This window comes from Pongo pygmaeus, chromosome 3 (assembly GCF_028885625.2).
Source record: "Pongo pygmaeus isolate AG05252 chromosome 3, NHGRI_mPonPyg2-v2.0_pri, whole genome shotgun sequence".
Classification (NCBI taxonomy): Eukaryota; Metazoa; Chordata; class Mammalia; order Primates; family Hominidae; genus Pongo; species Pongo pygmaeus.
Window position 1 is genome coordinate 174,035,277 of NC_072376.2, and position 23,960 is coordinate 174,059,236.

The following is a 23,960-nucleotide window of genomic DNA, read 5'->3' on the forward strand; positions in this document are numbered from 1 at the left end:
TTATTAGAGCAAAATGTTATTTCACTTAGGTGGAAGGCCAGGTACAGTACAGATTTTAAAATAGAGGCATGATAAAGGTTACAATTTCTAATTTTTTTTTAAAAAGTCTTTCTTAGGACAAGACGAACATTTTTACAAGTGCCAATTATTTGTCTTATGCCCATAAATTACTAGAGTTGAACTTAAACAGAGTCATGAAAGTTTTTCTGAAAAGTTAACATTTATAAGTAGTAAATAGTATGATATAGAACATCAAAAATAGGGCAGAATATTGTTCCCAGCTGTGTTGGTTAATTTTAAATGTCAACTTGACTGGATTAAGGAGTACCTAGAGAACTGGTAAAGCATTGATTCTGGGTGTGTCTGTGAGAGTGTTTCTAAGGGAGATTGGCATGTGAATCAGTGGACGGATTGGAGACAAATCCACCTCTAATGTGGGTGGGCACCATTCAATAGACTAGGGGCCCAGCTAGGAAAAAAAAAAAAAAAAAGCAAAGGAAAGGATTTTCTTTTTCTCCTTGAGCTAGAACACACTCTTCTTCTCCTGCCCTTGAATATCATGAACCCAGGCTCCAGCCTTGAGACTCCAGGAATTATGCTAGAACCACCCTCCATGTTCACTCCCACCCTCTGTGGTTTTTAAGCCTTTAGCTTTGGACTGAGCGTTGTACCATTGGCTACCCTTGTTCTAAGGCTTTCTGATTTGGACTGAGCCAAGCCATCAGCATCCCAGAGTCTCCAGCTTGCTGATGGCCTGTTATGGGACTTCTCTGCCACCACAATCATGTGACCCAATTTCCCTAACAAATCCCCTCTCATCTATCTCTGTATCTATCTCTGTATCTATCTCTGTATCTATCTATCTATCTATCTATCTATCTATCTATCTACCTCTCTCTCTATGTGTCTATCATCTATCTATGTATCCTATTGGTTCTTTGTATCTGAGAAACCCTGACTAATATACGGAAAAAAAACTGTGTCTTTATAAGTTCTATATTAAGTTACTATACTGACTTACCTCTCTCAATAACCCTCTGCCATTGTTTTGAGAAATAATTTCTTTTACACACTTTTCTATTAATGATAATCTTGCAGCTACTAAATAAATTTAACAGTAGTAATATTTGACTCTTTTCTATTGAATTAGGCTTCACATACACTCTTTATCCTTCAAAGTATTCTATTTCCAGGATTTCCAATTAGACATTCCAGTCTATGACTACAGCTTTTAATTGTCTTATGTCCCCTCCCATCTCCCCAACACCTAGTGACCTAATGCTGTACCTAAAATTATCTCTGCTTCAAATATCCTGCTTAACAGAATCTAAAACCATTTATTTGATTCTGATACACTCTGAAAATAAACTCTCTTAATTCATTATAAAACCACTTAAAATGTCATTCTCCACATTCTTACTTCTATTTATCAACTACTTTGCAATTTTCAACTCATTACATTCTAGTTTCCACTTTGCTACATTATTGAAATTAACTTTCTGAGGGTACTCATTTATTTCTTAATTATTTCTACATTGTCCATTCTCAAGGCATTGTGAAAAAAAAAAGAATGTGATGTCACCAATTAATATAGATCTAAATATTGGGGTTCTGAAGATAGATGGGGAATCTCTTATAGAAATAGCAGTTTTTTTTAAAATGGTGTTTCCAAATGAGTCACTATATAAATAAAATTTTAATTACTATTGAACTAAATGTTTTTTATTACTTATAAGGAGAGAAAAAATAGGTGGTAGTGCAGATTCAATTATCTTTGAGAAGATTCAGAATCAAATGTGTTAAATTTAATTAAAAGGTTAAATAATACAGGAATTAAACAAATTCAAAGATACCTAGACATGGTTTAGGTCAATTAAATTTTACCTTGGAGAAATATTTGCCAACAGAGGAGCTAAGGAATATACAAGTAGTTGCCTCAAGTGTGCAAATGAATAGATAGAGTATACAGTCATCCCTCAGTATACATGGGATATTGGTTCCAGGACCCCCACATATGCCAAACCTGTGCCTACTCAATACCTAGAGGAAGCCCTGATAAACCTGCATATAAGAAAAGTATGCCCTCCGTGTCTGTGGGTTTCACATCCCACAAATACTGTCATCACATAAGGTAAATAATATCAAACTTAGGTACAACAACCAGCAAAAAGAGTAGTCCCTAACTGTAGTTCTATGCCCTCAGGGGTGAAAAAGATGATCCACTGGAGAAGTGGAACATTTATTAGAAATTCTAAGCTTTTATGTATAAATTTAAAATAAAATAAGTCCAGCATCCTACGTTACAAGTATTAGCAATACAAGATACTTAATAGATATACACATCTGTACCTATCTATACCTATATGTACTGATATCCATATCTATTTATCTAGCAACTATCTTTCTATAAATATAACTTTAGTTTCTTACTAAACAGTGGTTGTCAATATCATCTTTATTTATTTTCTCATAAACTTCAGAGTTTTCTAAAAAACTGCAATTTATCTGTGACTGACACATAGTTATATAGGTTATTATATTATTTGTATATTAGCTTAAAATGATTATTTCAAAAAATAATTACTAAGAAAATTAAGAATGAAAACACATTAAGCAAATGAAGACCCCTGCTTCTATAATTTATGTACATTCTTTTGTTAGATCACGGCAGGGGAAAAAATTATGATTATATAATTGAAATAGAGCAATCAAAATTTAATATTAGAAGACAGATTAAATATTTTCATTCTTTGTAATAATTATGGACCTCTCTTCTAGTATATACAGTGTTGAAGTATTTGCAGACATGAAAATCTCATTACTTATAATTGCTATTTTGTGTATGGTTTTAAAGATACATGAAATTTTGCCATAATAACACAGGCATATTAGTTACAAGTGTTTCATATATGTTACTAATGCTGAAAACATTACAAAAATAATATAAAGTGATATAAAAATAGGGGGATCTTTTTGTTTAAAATTATTATTCTTATTGACAAATATAAGGTTTATTGAGACACACAAAGTCAACAGATAAGAAGGTCAATGAAAGTTTAGCCTCATTCTTCACTGTTGAAAGAACTTGGAACCAGTGAGTAATATAATTACACATATTGTAGATTTAATTAGCCAACTGTATGTTTATATATTATGGAGACTTTATGGCACCGAAAAGAATGTTTAAATAACTTAATTCAAAATGTTGTCCTAAATGTATAGCCTGTCACTTATAATGCATGCCAAGCTGAAGGACGGACAATTCAAAAGTATCATGTGTCTATAATAAGAGATTCAACACGAATCCTCTGAATTACAGAGTGGTGAGGCTCACAATTAGGCAAACAGCTGTAATCTATAAGCGAGAGTAGACCCATGCAGTCAAAAGGAAGCATTCATTAAAAGATAAGGAAATGGGGTTATTGAAAGAAAATCACGTCTAGTATTTTTAGCAAGCTCATAGATTTGTTAGCAAGAATTAGAGCATAGCATGGCAATTCTTATCCAATATCCACTGCCTTTTCTTCCAATCCCTTCTAGGGCATTAATGTGTCTAGCTAGATAATGATTTACCCAGGCTCCTTGCAGCTAAGCATGGCTCTTCTGTTTTAACCAATGAGATGTAAGCGGAATGATGCTGCATAATTTTGGGAAGGCGTTTGTATGATAAGTTAGGACTGGGACAACACTGATTGTTCTAAACCAAAGGCAGGGGAGAATAAAATAAGAATACTTTACCAATAACCATGTTGTATAAAAGGTTATATTTGGGTCTATTGCTGTTCTTATGTTGTTTTTTTTCTGTCTTTTCTTAGAATTGGAATGTATATCAGTAGCAGACATCAGTATATTCACAAAACAACATAAATGAGAAAGAAAGGCAACATGCTAAGATTGCTGGAGTAGAAAGACAGAAACTGGTTTATTAAAAGAATTTGTGATAGCAACTGATTCCAGCCTCTGTACAACTATATAAAATAAACAATCTGTTTAGCCCAGTAATAGTTTTGTTTCCATTACTTGCAACTGATCATATTCTTGCATATAATTAAAGATTGGTTTGGGAAACATTAATATAGTCAAGGAATATTTAATCAGGTTCCAGACTTACAATTTCTATATATTCTTATAAAACATGTGCACTGGTAACACCAAATTGTCTTTCTCTTGTCACTTAATATGTTATTTATCATTTAAGATATAGAACAAATGTCATATTCAAAATAATTTTTTTATGTTATGTTCAAAGGCACAAAACATTTTTATTTTTGGCTAGCCATTGATCACATTTTTTGTTTCATGTTTATCATATTATGTTCCAGTTTATTCTTTTCTCCTAGAAATTTCTAAAAGAGAATATATTGTATTTACATAAAATTTTATTACATGCTCATAGTATTAAGAAAACATTAATAAAATAAAGGAATAACATTCCATAATTTTTATAACAACGAGAGCTTTCAGTTAAATTTTCCTTAACTGTGAATGTGTTTAATTGAAAGTAAGAGTTAGAAAAGCATCTAGAAAAAGTGTGAGATCAAAAGGACGAAGAAAAAAATCAACTACTCAAAGGCTCTTATATAATCTATAAATTTTTGTTTAGCCAACTTTTCCATAGCAATAGTATCACAGGTACTTTCTCAGAGCATTGCAAATATTAATGTATTCAATTATTATAATACTCTTGTGATACACATACTAATATCACCAATTTTCAGAAGTCAGGATGAAGGACTGAGAAGGGAGAGATATAATTTTTGATGTGGCCACTTTATCAGCATGAGTCCGTCTATCAGAAATGCTGACTCAGTATGTTATTTGTATTTATTGACTAAACATTTATTTATTGACTAAACATATTATTATTGACTAAACATTTATTTATTTATTGACTAAAACATGGACTCTGTAATGGAATTCTCTAGGGAAGCTAGGATATCAAAAATTACCTCTTTTAATGTAGACAAATGAATAAAATGATTTAGGGATACAGGAATGTTGGATGGGATTTATAATATGATCTTCTCATTCACTGTTAAACATATCCCCAAAGAAGACCTGGCTCATGCTATTGAGAAAGTTTATGAGGGAAGCACTAGCATCCTTGAAAAGCATTGCACTTTCTATCTCCTAACAGATGGAATCATGTAAGAGAGACTCCATTGATATCCCCTCCTTGATTTTAATGGAAATAATGCATTATCAGACATGAAGAAGCCAAATAGAATCCTATAATCTCCAGAGATAAATTAGACCTCAGGTTTAAATAACATTTATGTCTGTGATTCAATAATACTGAAGTCCCTGTAACTAAAATATTCAGGTAGCTCACTAAGGGATCACTTTATTTTTCAAGCAGAGATATATAGTTTGAACGCTATGAAGATCAACAGCCCCTCTTTCAATTTGCAACTATGAATAAGTTTACAGATCCAGCACTTCTTAAATGGGAGAGAATTTATGTTCTTTCCAGAAAAAATTTCCAATCATACCACAAAAATGCACGTCTTGTAAGTCTTATTCCTAACCGTTCCCTAAAGGACGAAGAGAATGTACCAGGGTAACAGGACTCTAAGGAGAAGGAAGTGAATCAATCTTAGAACTTTTCATACACTGCTCTGAAATAATAACTTTTCCTCAGAATACATGGTGCCATTGAGGTCTATTTGTTAGTTTAGAGTTCCTGGTGATCAGGCAATAAGTGCAATTTATCCAAAGAATGCCTTTTCCCCCAATTTTATTGAGGTATGCTTGATGAATACAAATCACATATATTTAAGATGCACAACTTGCTGTTTTGATCTGTGTATATATTATGAAATGATTACTGCAATAGAGCTAACATATCTATCACCATATCTATTGATTTTTGCATGATTGTGTGGTCAGGATGCTTGAGTTCTACCTCTGTGCAAACTTTAAGTATAGAGTTATTACTAACTATAGTCATCATGCTGCACATTAGTTCTCTAGAACTAATCCACCTTATAACTGAAAGTCTGTACACCTTGACCAACATTTCCACATTTCCTCTACCTCCCAACCCATGCTAACCATGGGTTTCTACCAGTTCAACATTTTTAGATTCCATATACAAGTATACAAGTGAAATTAGATCGTATTTGTCTTTCCGTGTCTCGCTTATTTTACTTAGCATAATGTCCTTTAGGTTCATACATGTTGTTGCAAAATGCAACTTCCTTTTTAAGCTGAATCATATCCTATTGTGTATTATACCACATTTTCTTTATGCATTCATCCACTGATGGGCACTTACATTGTTTTCGTATCTTGGGTATCATGAGCAATGCTGCAGAGAACATGGGAGTGCAGATACCTTTTCAAGATAGTAATTTTATTTTCATTACATATATACCCAGAAGTAGGCTTGCTGGATCATATGGTAGTTCTACTTAATTTTTTTAAAGAAGCTTCATGCTGTTTTTCATAATGGCTATACTAATATATATTCCCATTGATAGTGTGCAAAGGGTCTCTTTTCTCTACATCCTTGCCAACACTTATTATTTTTTTGACTTTCTGGAAATAGCCATCCTAACAGGTATAAGGTGATGGCTCATTGTGGTTTTGATTTGCGTTTTGCTGATAATTAATGATGTTGATCACCTTTTAATATACCTGTTGGCCATCTGTATGTTCTCCTTACAAATGTCTATTCAGGTCCTTTGCCATTTTTTATCCATTGGATTTATTTTTTCTTTGTTAAGGTGCATGAATTCTTTATATATTTTGAATATTATTCTCTTATTAGATATTTGGTTTGAAAACTTTTTTGCTTAGTCCATAGGTTGCTTTTTAATGTTGTTGATTGTTTTCACTGCTGTGCAGAAACGTCTTTGTTGTCCCACTTTATTTTTGCTTTTGTTGCCTATGCTTTTGGTGTCATATCCAAAACTGAGATCTCCAAGTCTAATGTTAAGGAGCTTTTCCTCCATGTTTTCTTTTAGCAGTTTTACAGTTTTAGGTCTTACTTTTAAGTCTATAATCAATTATGTGTTAATGTTGTTTACGGTATAAGATAAGGGTTCAGTTTCATTCTTTGGTACTTGAAACTTGGTTTTCCTAACTCCATTTATTGAAGAGACTACTTTCTTTCATTGTGTATTCTTGGCACCATGTTAGTTGAACTTACATGTGTGGGTTTATTTATGGATTCTCTGGTTGCACTGGTCTATGCTCTTGTGTTTATGCCGGTACCATAATGTCTTAATTACTAGATCTTTATAATATAATTGGAAACCAGGAAGTGTGATACCTCCAGTTTTCTTCTTCTTGCTCAACATTGTTTTAGCTATCCGGAATCTTTTGTGGTGTCATATAAATTATAGGATTTTTTTATATTGTCAAAAAAGTCATTGGAATTGTGATGGGTATTGAATTGAATCTGCAAATTGCTTTGGGTAGTATGGACATTTTACGATATTAATTTTTTCCAAACCATTAAAATGGGATGGCTCTTTATTTGTTTGTGTCTTCTTCAATTTCTTTCATCAGTGTTTTATAGCTTTCACTATCAGATCTTTCATCTCCTAGGGTGAATTTATTCAGAAATATTTTATTCTTTTTAATCTTACTGTAAATCAAATTTTTTAAAGTTGCTTTTCAGATAGTTAATTGTCAGTGTGGAGAAATGTAACAGATTCTGCGTGTTGATATTATGTTCTTCAAATTTACTGAATTTGTTTATGAGTTCTAACAGTTTTCTGAGGGGTAAAGTCTAGGATTTTTTACATAATATCATTATCTGCCAACAGAGACAGTTCTATTTCTTACTTTTTAGTTTGGATGCCTTTAATTTATTTGTTGTTTAAGCACTCTGGTTATGACTTCCAGCTTATGGTGAATAGAGTGGGTATCCTTGACTTTTTCCTAACCATACAGGAATGACGTTGATATTTTTACCGTTGAGTTTGATGTTAGCTGTGAGCTTGTCTTATATAGATAGCCTTCATTATGTTGAGGTAATTTCCTTGTAATACTAGTGTGTTGAGAATTTTTATCATGAAAGGGTTTTGAATTTTGTCAAGCGATTTTTCTGCATCTATTGGTATGATCATGTTGATATTTGTCTTTATTCTATTAATGTGACATATCACACTTACTGATTTCCATATGTTGAAACATACTTTCATCCCAGGGATACATTTCACCCTATAATGATGTATAATCCTTTTAATGAATTATTGAATTCAGTTTGCTAACATTTTGTATAGAATTTTATCCAACCACATACGAGATTAACAATATTGTTATTTTTTGGTCCAACTGAGGCATTTAATTCTGACTTAAGCCACTGTGTATCAAAGTTTTTTAAACCAAAAAAAGGAATAGACTCTGAAGTACTTGCCAGGATGTTTAAAGCTAGTACACACAGATAATTATCATGCTAATAAAATTGAGAAAGTGTTAGAATCAGATGATTCAGGCTTCAATATCAGAGTTAGCACGTACTAACATTGTAAGCTTTATTCAATCTCTATGAGCCCTAATTCCTAATTGTATAGTCAGAAAAATATCACAGTTGAATTTATAAGCAGCAAATAGGATAATGTATACAAAAAATCAACAGAGTGGCCAGCTTATCATAACTGTCTAGTGATCATTTCTTGTCTTATGTGTCCCAACTCCAGGCACTGAATTGGAAGATAACACTTGTAATTCAACTAAATTGGATGGTAAATACTTTCAATGTGCTAGATTACACAATATGATGGCACACCTTCCATATCATGCTTAAACATGGATCTTAGGATAATATATCACACTTTTTGAAACACTTTTTAAACTGAGGACTATTTTGCTAATAAGGTTGAGTCACAGATTCTTCTTATCCTCATGCTTTGCCAGTATTTGTATTGAAAATTATAATTAGTTTGATAACTTGATAACTGTGGTGATGCAAAATTATTCCAACCTAATGCTAATGCAGAGGTAATGTTAAAAAAGTAATCACCTTACATACCTCTTGCCCATAATACTACTACTGTGTACTCATAAAGAAGGAATTAGTTATATTTATATATGTGTATATATATATACACATATATATATTTTTGTCAGAAACTCTGTTCTTTATCAAAATAGTCATTTTATATCATGTGCCAACTGTAAAGCTTCATGTAATTTTTTAGAAAAAATGGTAAAACTGGCTAGGTCTTCCCAAAAGTTGAATCTTTCCTGTGTGAAATGACTGGATGGTTATTTGGGAAAAAACCTCAGGGCCAAATGCCATCTGTTACATTCAGGAGACATAATGTTTGCAAAACTTTCCAGCTTTGGAGATATACAATTTTGATTTAATCAATAGTCACCTGCAGAGTAAAATATAAGAATACTGTAAAGAAATTAGAAGAACACTGTACTTAGTTAAAAATTTGCACAATAAATAGATAAGATAGAAGCATTTATATGAATGTGGAAATATTTTCCCCATAACTTAAGCCAAGACCATAATATGCAATTGGACTTCACCCTGCAGATGTACTTCTGCATTGTGAAGATATATTTTATGTGAAGTAGTATTTGTAATGATAATTGCAATTACCCAACATTGTCTACATTACATAAATGATCATATAGTTAATTATCGAATAGACCTCTTTTCTTCCTGTGAGGCATTTTCAAAAATGTTCTTTTGAATAGTGTAGAGTTTCTAAAGAGTGGATAATAAATCATAAAATGATGATATAACAAATTAAAGTCTTAGAAGAATGCATAAATAAACCAGAGATGTTATTACATTGTTTCAAATACCATTTCATCATTTGTTCATTCACAAAACATATATTTTGGCATTTATTTGCAGGGCAGATAGTCTATAATGTCAGAGATGTAAAAGTACATGAACATTTTTTATTTTAAAATGGGAGGAAAAATCTCCACTAAATAAAACATTTTTTCATGGTAGAATAATACACTAGGCTACACTTCAAGCAGTTTCAAAATATAAAGGTAATAAAATGTTGTAGCACAGGAACTGAGCATATTGAAACTAGTCTAAAATTTAAGATACTACTTTACATTAGTTCCTATGAGTGTGGCACAATACTCTGGTTATTTTCTCCACTTGCATGATTCTTGAAGTTGTAAGCAGTTTTTCAATATTACTAATTACTAATGTTATTATTTCAGTAATTGTATTTTATTTATTAGGTTCTTTTACTAGTTAACATGAAAATGTTTTCCTTTTTATTGGCATTTTGGCAGCTTACTTTAGTAGGACTACTCATCATGACAAAAGCATAAATGTCAGCTCTGCAGCTCACTGATACGGTTTGCTCCAACAAGAATGTCAGGAGAAGTGACAAGGCAGGAAGTGATTCTGAGTGATGACATTCTTGTTGGTAATAGATTGGCTCCCATGTATGTTGCTTCAGCTTTGATCTCTGAAACCTTTCATTTCTTAAAAAAAAATTTGAGATGTCTACTATCCTGTGGAAATTTCAATTTTCTACCAAACATTGTCAGAATTATCTTTAAATGATTTAAATGTCAAGCTCACTCTATTTGTTGGATCATTTTGCAATAAAAGACCAGAGATTAACTACCACCTATAGAATTGAGAACCACTGTCATCATTTATTTCTAAATATATTCTGGGGTGTGTAAATAGTAAGTATTCATGAGTAGTATGGTATTTTGAACTAAAATGTCACGAAGAAAGGAGATAAACATTTCCTGAATATGCCACAGATTTTTTTATACATCGTAGTCTTAGATTTCTTGTTCACGATGAGAACACTCAGCACTACCTATTTGCAAAGAAACCTGTCTTCATTGGTTTTCATCATGAACTTTAAAAGAAAGTAAAGACTGTCACTTAGGGCATATGGATATCTTTTTGTCCATTCTCTCAACATATTCTTTATTTAATTTAATTAAATAAATAATTTTAAAAAACAACAATATTAACTAACTCTTTCAAATTCTAATATTAAAGCCAATTTTTGTAATCTATAATGCTGAAAATATTTTCATGTATCCTGAAAATAAAAAATTACTCAACAATAAAAAAGGTTGGGCGCGGTGGTTCACGCCTGTAATCCCAGCACTTTGGGAGGCTGAGGCGGGCAGATCACGAGGTCAGGAGATCAAGACCATTCTGGCTAACATGGTGAAACCCTGTCTCTACTAAAAATGCAAAAAAATTTAGCCAGGCGTGGTGGCAGGTGCCCGTAGTCCCAGCTACTCGGGTGGCTGAGGCAGGAGAATGGCATGAACCCGGGAGGCAGAGCTTGCAGTGAGCCAAGATCGTGCCACTGCACTCCAGCCTGGGCGACAGAGCAAGACTCCGTCTCAAAAAAAAAAAAATTCTTCAAGACCGGGAGCGGTGGCTTACGCCTGCAATCCCAGCACTTTGGGAGGCTGAGGCAAGTGGATCAAGAGGTCAGTAGTTCAAGACAAGCCTGACCAACATGGTGAAACCCCGCCTCTACCAAAAATACAAAAATTAGCCAGGCGTAGTGGCACACACCTGTTATCCCAGCTACTCAGGAGGCTGAGGCAGAAGAATCACTTGAAACCGGGAGGCGGAAGTTGCAGTGAGCTGAGATCGCACCACTGCACTCCAGCATGGGTGACAGAGCGAGAATCTGTCTCAAAAAAAAAAGAAAAAAAAAAACTTCAAGAATGAAGGAGAAATGAAGAACATGCCAGACAAACAAAAGCTGAGGAATTTCATCAACACCAGACCTGTCCTACAAGAAATGCTAAAGGGAGTTCTTCAATCTGAAAAAAGAGAATGTTACTGAGCAAAAAAATTCATCTAGATGTACATAACTCACTGGTAATCATAAGCATACTGGAAAAATACGGAATATAATAACATTGTAATTGCGGTTTATAAAGTGTTCTTAAGTAGAAAGACTAGGTGATGAATCAATCAAGTGCAATAACTAAAACAACTTTCTAGGATATAGTACAATAAGACATAAAGAGAAAGAACAGAAAGTTAAAAATCAGCAGGATGAAGTTAAAGTGTAGATTTTTTATTAGTTTTCTTTTTGCATGTTTGTTTATGCAGTAAGTGTTAAATTTTCCTCAGTTTAAACTAATGGGTTATAAGATAGATGGTATTTGCAAGCCTCATGGTAATATCAAATTGAAAAACATACAATAGAAACAGAAAAAATAAAAAGCAAGAAATTAAATTATACTACCCGAGAAAATCACCTTCACCAAAAAGAAGACAGGAAGGTAAAAAGGCAGAGAAGACCACAACACAACCAAGAAACAAATAACAAAACAGCAGTAGTAAGTCCCTACTTATCAGTAAGAGCATTGGATGTACATGGACTAAACTCTCTAATAAAAACACATAGAATGTCTGAATGGATGAAAAAAACTAGTTTTAATTATCTGTTGCCTACAAGAATCACACTTCATTTATTAAGATACACATGGACTGAAAATAGAATGATGAAAAAAGATAGTTTGCAGGGACATGGATGGAGCTGGAAGCCATTATTCTCAGCAAACTAACACAGGAACAGAAAACCATGTTCTCACTTATAAGTAGGAGCTGAACAGTAAGAACACATGGACACAGAAAGGGTAACAACACACACTGGGGCCTGTTGGGGGCAGAAGGGGGAGGGAGAGCATCAGGATAAATAGCTAATGCATGTGGGGCTTAATATCTAGGCGATGGGCTGATAGATGCAGGTAACCACCATGACACATGTTTACCTGCATAACAAACCTGCATGTCCTGCACATGTATCCCAGAACTTAAAATAAAAAATTTTTAAAAAGTAATATTATCTTGAAATATATAACATTAAAAATATAAATCATGAAGATAAAAGTGGCAATGAAAGAGAAAGTAAAGAAAAAAAAGATATTTTATGCCAATGGAAACCAAAAAGAATAGGCGTAGATTTCGTATTGGACTAAATTGGTTTCAAGACAAAAATTGTAAGAAGAGACAAAGACAATCACTTATTCATTTATAATGGTAAAGGGGTCAATTCAGCAAGAGTATATAATGATTTTAAATATATATGTGCTCAACACTGGAGAACCAGATATATAAAGTAAATATTAGAGGTAAAGAAAGAGATAGACTTCAATGCAATAATAGCTACAGACTTCAACACCCCACTTTCAGCATTGAAAAAATTTCCCACACAGAAAATCCAGAAAGAAACATGAGACTTAACATGCAATATAGATCAAACGGAAATAATAGATATTTTCAGAACATTTTATGCAATGGCTACAGAACACACATTCTTCTCCTCAGCACATGGATCATGTTCAAGGATATATTAGGTAACAAAACAACTCTTAAAAGATTCAAAAATTGAAGTAATATGAAGCATGTTCTCTGAACACAAAGAAATAAAAGTAGAAATTAATAACAAGAGGAATTTGGAAAACTACAAACACATGGAAATTCAACAATATGCTCCAGAATGACCAGTGGATCAATGAAGAAATCAAGAAGGAAATTGAAAAATATCTTGAAAATGATAATGGATAAACAACATACCAAAACCCATAGGACACAGCAAAAGCAACACTAAGAAGGAAACCTATAGCTATAAGTGCCTATGTCAGAAATGAAGAATTTTAAATAAATACTCTAACAATGCATCTTAAAGAATTAGAAAAGCAAGAGCAATCCAAACTCAAAATTAGTAGAAGAAAATAAAAAATAAATATCAGAGCAGGAATAAATGAATTTGAAATGAAGAAAAAAATACAACAGATCTATTAAACAAAAAGTTGTCTTTTTTAAAAAAAGATAAAATTTCCAAACCTTTTGCCAGACTAATGAAGAAAAAAAAGAGAGACGAACCCAAAATAAACAAAATCAGGGATGAAAAGCAGACATTACAACTGACATTCAGTTGTAATGTCTTTGAACAGAAATTCAAAGGATCAGTTGTGTCTACTATGAGCAACTATATGCCAATAACTTGGAAAATCTAGAAGAAATGGATAAATTCATAGACACATACAATCCACCAAGATCAAATTATGAAGAAATCCAAAACCAGAATTAATGAGATTGAAGCTGTAACAAAAATTTTCCCAGTAAAGAAAAGCCCAGAACCCAAAGATTTCACTGCTGAATTTTACTAAACATTCAAAGAACTAATAACAACCCTGCTCAAACTGTTCCAAAAAAAATAGATGAAGAGGGAATCCTTTCAAACTCATTTTACAAGGCCAGTATTACCCTGATACAAAAACCAGGCAAAGACACATCAAAAAAAGAAAACTACAAGCCAATATCTCTGATGACTATTGATGTAAAAATCCTCAGCAGAATACTAGAAACTGAATTCAACAATACATTAAAAAGATCATTCACTGTGACAAGTGAGATTTATCACAGGGATGTAAGGATGGTTCAATATATGTAAATCAATCAATGTGATACACCATATCAATAGAATGAAGGACAAAAATCATGATCATTTTGATTGATACTGAAAAAGCATTAGATAAAATTCAACATCCCTTCATGATAAAAACCCTCAGAAAACTGGGTATAGAAGGAACATACCTCAACATACTATAAGCCATGTATCACAGACCCACAGCTATTATCATATTGAATGGGGAAAAACTGAAAAACTTGCCACTAAGATCTGGAACATGACAAGGATGTCCACTGTCACCACTGTTATTTACCTAGTGCTGGAAGTCCAAGCTAGAGCAATCAGACAAGAGGAAGAAATAAAGGGCATCCAAACCGGAAAGGAGGAGGTCAAATTATTCTTATTTGCAGATGATATGATCTTATATTTGGAAAAGCCTAAGACTCCAAAAAACTATTAGAACTGATAAACAATTTCAGTAAAGTTACAGAATACGAAATCAACTTACAAATATCAGTAGTATTTCTATATGCCATCAGTGAACAATCTGAAAAAGAAATAAATACATAATTGCATTTACAATAACCACACATAAAATTAAATATCTAGATATTGACTTAACCAAGAATTGAAAGATCTTTACAGAGAAAACCATGAAATGCTCTTGAAAAAAATTGAAGAGGACACAAAAATTGGAAAGATAATCCATGTTCATGGGTTGAAAGAATCAGTATGGTTAAGATGTCCTTACAACCTAAAGCAATCTACAGCTTCAGTGAAATTCCTATCAAACTGCCAATGACATTCCTCACAGGAATTAAAAAAAAAAAACTATCCTAAAATTTATATGGAACTACACAAGACTCAGAATAGCCAAAGTTATTTTGAACAAAATTAACTTTGTTCAAAACTGGAGAAATCACATCACTTGACTTCAAAACTGCAGAGCTAGAATAACCAAAAAAAAAGCATGGCACTGGCATAAAAACGGACACAGACCCAAAAGAAAGGAAATAAGTATAGTGAAGAGTTATCTGTACTCCTGTTTGTTGCAGCACTGTTCATAATAGTCAAGCTTTGGAAGTAACCTCAGTGTCCATCAACATATAAATGCATTAAAAAATGTGGTACCTATACACAATGGAATACTATTCAGACATAAGAAAAAAATAAAATCCTGTCATGTGCAACAACATGGGTAGAACTAGAGGTCATTATATTAAGTGAAATAAGCCAAGTATAGAAAGACAAACATAGTATGTTCTCACTTACTTGTGGGATCTAAAAATCAAAACAATTGATCTCACATAGGTAGAGAGTACAGATAATTATCAGAGACTGGGAAGAGTACTGGGAGTCAGAGGTGGTGAGGGGAGGTGGAGATAGTTAATGGGTACAAAAATAAATAAATAAAATTTGATAGCACAACAGGGTGACCGTAGTCAATAATAATTTAATTGTACATTTAACAATAACCAATAGAGTATAATTTGCTTGTTTGTAACACAGAGAAAAAATGCTTGAGGGGATAGACATCCCATTTTCCATGTTGTGATTATTACACATTGCATACTTATATCAAAATATCTCACGTTCTTGATAAATATATACACCTAGCATATTATTTAATCAACTGAGCCATTACATTACAATCATTAAACATTAAAAAAATTAGTGATATGGGCACCAGCACTTTTAGGTAGCTTTTTAAATTGGGAATAATGATAGGAAATGTCACCATTGAGATGGCGGCTTTTTTTTCAATAGGAATGATGGCACATGGACACAGGAAGGGGAACATCACACTCTGGGGACTGTTGTGGGGTGGGGGGAGCGGGGAGGGATAGCTTTAGGAGATATACCTAATGCTAAATGACGAGTTAATGGGTGCAGCACACCAGCATGGCACATGTATTCATATGTAACTAACCTGCACATTGTGCACATGTACCCTAAAACTTAAAGTATAATAATAAGAAAATAAAATAAAAAAAAAGGAACGATGGCATACTGGAGTGGCAGAGGTCAGGTAACTGTGTAAAATAGCAGAAGCAACATAAGTGAAATTATTATTACTTGGTGGCATGAATGAAATGTTAAACATTGACACTAAGTGATCTGTAGTTCCTAGTTGTCCATAGCACCTTTAAATGTGAAATAGGTGGTAGTCTAATAAAATATTATCTTAAAATAATACTTTATTTATTGAAGAATTGGACTGGTGCATAGATGCTTGATATGAATTGCTCTCATAGGAAGTCATAGCCACTAAACTATTTCCTACATTAAACTAATAAACTGACCCACATCCACATAAGGAAGAACCTCCACATCTCCATGTGTATATGCTGTAAATTTTCTTCCAACCCTTCTGCAAGGGGACCTGGAGACGTACACCGTGGTGACTACTCCAGTGACCAAGAATTATCAGGAATAAATAACTCTACGTAGATTCTAAGCCCCGAGTATAGAGAATATTGTTTGTTTTATTAGTCTGAGTAAATGTTGGTAGAGTCTAAATGATAAATAAAATTTTGACACACATAATAGAGATTCTCAGGATGGGACGATGAGACTGCAGTATTTGCCCAAATCTAATTATGCACAGATCTAATGTTTTTGTGCCAGACACTTGCAGAATCCCTGCGTTTGGCTCCTGGACAGCTATGACATATTATGGTAAAAAAAGGAAGAGTTAAGTAAAAGACCTTTAGAATTTTCCTTTAACTATTCCTAAAAAAAATAGTAAATTTTAATCAATACTTCATTCATTCCCAGAGGAATTGAATAAATTAGTGGTAATATATAAGATATGAGTAATACCAACATCTCCACTTAACTGACATTTTTGGCTGGTGCAAATGCCACATGGATTTTGCTATTTCAAATTTAATCAGGTAATGACTAAACCCAGCTACTGTTTTACATGTTGTTCTTTAACTAGATTAACTCAGTCCCTAGTGAGTGCTGGCAATTATATATTTCTCCAAAACAATGAATGGGGATGAAGAGATGCAATTTACTTTCATCAGGTAGGAATAAAGGTAAATCTACCCTTTCTCTCCTCAGGACTGCGTCAGCTCTCATAGTCTCTGCAGTAAACTAGTTGTAATGGAATAAATCATCAAAATATTCTATTGAATATCATGCTGTTCCATTACTGATAACACCAAATGATGGGATCTGGTGAGCAGAAGTAGCTACTAATCAGATACCCTAGTAAAATATTTGCTTGCTATTTGTAAGAGATAAACCTACTGAGAATTCTAGGTCCTAACACAAAACTAAAGTTTCTAGAGGTCCAACAATTTTAAAGGTTGGGAAATTCCCTCTTTAGTGAGAGACACTGCACTAACACACACTAAAATAAAGAAGCAAAATTAATTTTGGGCCTTTTCAGGTTTTAGGGGCAAAATAAACCAAATTGGGTTACCTGTTCTGACCCATTATCAATTAACTCATGAAGCTGCAAATTTTTGAGTAGAGCTCAGAGGAAAATTAGTCTCTGTAGCAGGTTCCGACTAAAGTGAAAGTTTCCTGCAAACTGGGCATCATTAACCAGTAGATAAAATGGTGCTCATAGTGCCATTCATAAATAAGGGATGTTTGATGGATTCCTCTCGTTACGCCCACTGCAATAATCAGAGTGCAGATTGTGAAGAAGATTTTGCAACAATGTAATGACCTCCTCTAGTGACAAGTACAGGTGTGTGTTGCTTAATGACAGAGATATGTTCCGATAAATATGTCACCAGGCAATTTCCTCATGCGAACCTTATAAAGTATACTTACATTATCTAGATGGTATAGCCTACTACACACTTAGGCTATATGGTACAGCTTATTGCTTCTAGGCTACAAACCTGCACAGCATGTTACTGTAGTGAATCCTGTAGGCAATTGTAACACAGTAAGTACTTGTATATCTAAACATATCTAAACACATAAAAGGAACACTAAAATTGCAGGATTATAATCTTATGGGTCCACTATCCTATATGCGGTCTGTTGCTGTGCAAAACATTGTCATGCAGCACCTGACTATGTTCTCTTTTTGAAGAGCAATATCTGTCTTTCTACTGAGACTTTATAGAGGGGTTATGACCGAACTTGTACCCCACGACTACGATAGGTGAACTGACATCTTGAATGAGTGAAATTTGATAAACTGAGCCATTACAATTGATTTACAGCATTCCTTTTCAGCTACAAATTTAGAACAGGAAAAAATATATTTGGAAAATGTAACATTCTGTGAGATGTCTCTTACTACTTTCCTCACCAAGTTTAATGAAGGCATACAGAAGCCCAATAAATCCAGGATCACTGAGGACACAGATTCTTCAAAATGAAAGTTTGGATCACCTCACCAGGTAAAGAAACCTGATTAGATGCTGGCTGTGTGCAAGGTAGTAGAAGAAAACCTAATAAATGCTAACCACAGCCTCAGAGTCAGCACAGATATGAGAACTATAGCAGCTAGGTATACTTTTGTTACTTGTACATTAACTAGCATTTTATTTTTGCTCTTTCTCTCCCTTGATGTAGTATGCTAAGCTATACAATTTAGATCTGATTGAGGAAAAGTGGAGTTTGAACGACATATTTGTTTGGATATGATAAATGACTAAGTAGAGTTTGGATTTACTCTTCTTGGAGAAAAGATGACATCATTTGTAAATGATAGGTATTTGCCTAAAGTTAAGCATAAAAGGCTAAACAAAGGTTAATTTGTATAACATAGTCACAATTCCTGAACCTCACCTCATTTTTGAGTGTCACACCTTAGTGTGTGAGATTATTTGATTATCAGAGTAGTATCTGTTTGTTATCTGTTGATTATTAACAATAAGTTTCTTGGTGACACAAACTCTGTCTTGTTCACTATTAGAGGTATCTCAGTGCAATTCTACATGATTTTAGATTTTAAATCTCATTTCTCTTGTTAGTAGGGTGTTGACGTAAAGATCCTCTTGATATAGTCCATTTATTGTAAATATTTTTAGTTTTATCTTTCTAAATTATACATATTCTGGATTTCTCATAAACATAATGAATATATAGGTTTGTCAAAACCTGTAACATAGAATAAAACCTAACTACCAACATTTTGCTGGGATTACAGGCGTAAGCCACTGCACCCGGCCTTGAAGAATATTTTTACTGAATATACTGTATCAGGGTAAAGTATCTTTTTTTTCCCTCAGCACTTTATATATGTCATGTCACGCTCTCTTGACCTGTAGGGTTTTCACTGAAAAGTCTGCTGTCAGATTTATTAGCGCTCCATTGTATGTTATTTGTTTCTTTTCTCTTGCTGCTTTTATCCTTTCTTCATCCTTGACTTTTGGGTGTTTGATTATCAAATGCCTTGAGGTAATCTTACTTGGTATAATTCTGCTTTGTGTTCTATAATCTTCTTGTATTTGAATGTTGATATCTTACTCTATGTTTGGGAAGTTCTCTATAATTATCCCTTTGAATAAACTTTCTACCCCTATTTTTTTTCTCAACCTCCTCTTTAAGGCAAGTAACTATTGGATTTGTTCTTTTGAAGCTATTTTTTAGATCTTGTAGTCATGCTTCATAGTTTTCGCTGCTTTTTTTTTTTTATAATTTTATCTCCTCTGACTGTGTATTTTCAGGTAGCCTGTCTTCAAGCTCACTAATTCTTCCTTCTGCTTGATCAGTTCTGCTATTAAGGGACTCTGATGCATTCTTCAGTATGTCAGTTAGTTACGTTTTTAGCTCCAGAATTTCTGCTTGAGTCTTTTTAATTATTTCTATCTCTTTGTTAAATATATCTAATAGAATTCTGAATTTCCTCTCTGTGTTCTCTTGAATTTCTTTGAGTTTCCTCAAAACAGCTATTTTGAATTATCTGTCTGAAAGGTCATATATCTCTGTTTCTCCAGAATTGTTCCCTGGTGCCAGTTTATTTAGTGAGGTCATGTTTTTCTTGATGATCTTGATGCTTGTAGATGCTCATCAGTGTCTAGGTCTTGAAGAGTAAGGTATTTATCATAGTCTTCACAGTCTGGACATGTTTTTTTTTGCCCTCCTTGGTAAGGCTTTCCACGTATTCAAAGGCACTTGGGCCCACACGCTCAAAAATGCTATGGTTTTTGCAGACTTGTAGAGATACCACCTTAGTGGTTTTGAACAAGATCCAGAAGAATTCTCTCAATTACCAGGAAGAGACTCATGTTCTTTTCCCTTACTTTCTCCCAAACAAACGGAATCTCTCTCTCTGTGCTGAGCGAACTAGGGGTGCGGTGATGCCAGCACCCCCGTGGCCACCACCACTGGAACTGCACTGGGTTTTGCCCAAGGCCCATTGTAGTCACTACCTGGTTACCACCTATGTTCACTAAGGCCCTAGGGCTCTATGACCAGCAGGTGGTGAAGCCAGCCAGGTTTGTGTTCTTCCTTTAAGGACAGCAAGTTTCCTCACCCTCTGGGAGGGTCTAGAGGTACTATTTGGGAACCAGGAATCGGGGTCAAAAACCTTAGAATTTACCTGGTGTTCTAAGTGGCTAAACTGGTACGTGATCCACAATACAAAGTCCTTCTCATTCTTCCCTCCCGTTTCCTCAGGAAGAGGCACCTCTCCCTATGACCACCACCACCAGCAGCCAACGGAGGATTGTGCCAGGACACTTCCAATGTTCACTTAAAGCTTAAGGGCCCTTTCATCAGCTTGTAGTAAATGCTGCTAGACCTGGGACTCACTCTTCAGGGTAGTAGGCTCTCCTCTGGCCCAGGAAAGATCTAGAAATGCGGGACTCAGGGACCCCTAGAGCCTTCTTGTTGCTTTACTCCACTGTGGCCAAGCTGATACCTAAGGTGCAAGACAAGGTCCCCTTTACTTTTCTGTTTTTCTCAAACACAAGAAGTCTCTCCCTGTAGTCACCATTGCTGGGAATGTGCTGGATCACATGTGAAGCCAGCATGTCTCAGAGCCCAAGGCCCATAGCATACTACCTAGGTATTACTTCTGTTTATTTAGAGCCCAAGGATTCTTTAGTCGGCAGGTGATGAATCCTGCCAGGACTGGGTCCTTCCCTTCAAGGCAGCAGGATCTCTTGTGGCCCAGGGTAGATCTAGAAGTATCTGTGAGTTAGGGCCTAGAATGGTGGCCTCATGACTCTGCCTGGTGCCCTATCCTACTGTGGTTGAGCTGTTATTCAACATGCAAGACAAAGTCATTTTTACTCTTTTTTCTTCCCTTAAGCAGAAGGAAGGAGTCACTTTCATTGCTGTGAGATGCACTGCCTGGGTTTGGGGGACAGGAGGTGCAAGCACTCCATTAACCACCATGGCTGGTATCTGCCTAGATCATGTTCCACCCTAGTCCACTGGCTCTTAGCCTAGCCCAGCACTAATTGCTTTCCAGGAATTTCAGTCCTTGCGTCCCGGACTGCCTTTCAAGTATACTGAGGACCCCAGAGTACTTTGGCCAGTGGTGGCATGTCTTGTTGAGAAACTCAAGTTCCAGCTGCTAGGATGGGCAATTTCCCTCTGGCTAGGTCTGGTCTAATGCTCCCTCCATGTGTGGGTACTGGCTGAGTCCAGCATGGCTGTGCTCTGCACTGCAACCAGGCAGCACTGAGTTCAATGTAAAGTCCCCCAGTCTCTGTGTTCTGCCTCTCTAAGTGCACAGATTCTCTCTCCACGTAGCACAGACACTGATAGGGGAAAAAGAAGACATGGCATCAGCAATTCAACACTATCTCTCCTCCACTCTTCAATGACTCCTTCAGTGATATGAAGTTAAAACTGAGTACTGTGATTGCTCACCTAATTTTTGGTTCTTGTAATGATGCTTTTCAGTGTGTATATAGCTGTTAGAATTTGGTGTTTCTGTGGGCATTGGGGGTGGAGGGAACAAACTGTGTAGGCTTCTTTTTTGTCATTTTGCTCTTTCCCCTTCTAATATGTATTTTTTGCAATGTTTTGTAGGAAGGAGTATCCTCTGGCCCTTTCTGTGAACACCTATGGGTGAAAGGCAAATTAGTTTTACATAATAAATTGAATATACTAATTACATCTCCATATTTTTTTCTCTATATTAGACTGAGTTCTGGCATCTTACATCATTTAATGTAAATTGCACTCTTAAATCCTGACTTCATTTATTGAACCAGGCAAAGTGTTAAGGTTACTTCCATCTGCCTGAGCTAGTACATTACATTGCTAAATATAATTAACTGCCTTTGTATAGATAATTTTACTCAAATTCAGCCTCATCCTCCAGCCTATCTCTCCTAAAGTATATTCCCTCACAAACTCACACCGTTTTTGCTATTAAGACTTACAAGATCTTGCAATTCATTTAGCACATACGCAATTTCTTCCTGCACAAGATTATACATAATTCTCCTCAAGGAATCAGACTTATTTTACAGGCTCGGAGGTCATAAGGATGAGTGATTTGTGTTTCAAAGATCTTCTACTCATCTTATTTACATTAATGTCTGCAAATCAAGCCTATGTTACCCCCACTTACTCCATAATGCCAAAACCTTAGCTTAATAAATTTGGCAGTTTTATGTATTAAATTTGAATTTTAATTCAGCGATTACCACAATCAAATTGGAGCATGAGTCTCAAGTATGTATGCCTTGAATATACAGAAAGTAAGAAATTGTTTTAAAGTCTGCATAAAGTGCTCTGTATTTCCATTACTCTTTTAAGCAGAGAATTTAAAGCCCTAGGCTTATTTAATTTCTTAAAATTCTGTAATGTAAGCCCATTCTACAACCTTTGTAGTCACAATTTCTGCTGCATCAGTTTTATGCAGCAGTTATCAGTTGTATGTAGCAGTTTTACTTGATTTTCCTAAATCATTCCTTCATCTACGATGTCACCTGTGCAACAATATGTAATAATCATACTCACATACAGATTATTTCTGTCATATTACCCACAAGGAAGTCATTACTTGCTAATGCTCAGAGTTGAGTAACCTAGTCCCAGAATTCTGTGTTATGGTTTGTTTTCTGAGACTTCTCATGATAAAAAGAAGTGTATTAGTAACATCAATTCTGCAGAACAAAAGCCACTGTAAGTATTTCATACAGGTTGAACAGATAATATAAGGTGCAGTCTTACTGCACTCAGGATGTGGGTCATTTAGTGGAAAGTAAAACAACGGCAAGTCTTTCTGATGGGAGTTAAAGAACATAGAGGAAGATAGGGGCCCTCAAGCCCCAGCTGTGGACCTGTGCCAGTCCATGGCCTGTTAGGAGCCAACCCACAGAGCAGCAGGTGAGCAGCTGGCAAGTGAGCATTACCACCTGAGCTCAACCTCCTGTCAGATCAGTGGAGGCAATAGATTCTCATAGGAGCTTGAACCCTATTGTGAACTGCATATGCGACAGACATAGGTTGTGCACTCCTTGTGAGAATCTAGCTAATACCTGATTATCTGGGGTGAAATGGTTCCATCCCAAAACCATGCACCCACTTCCACCCTCAACCCTAATCCATGGAAAAATTGTCTTCCATGAAGCCAGTTCCTGGTGCCACAAAATTTGGGGACCTCTCCTCTAATAGTCAACCACTATTCAATTCCAGATAGGAGCCAGCTTACATAGGGGCTCGTGT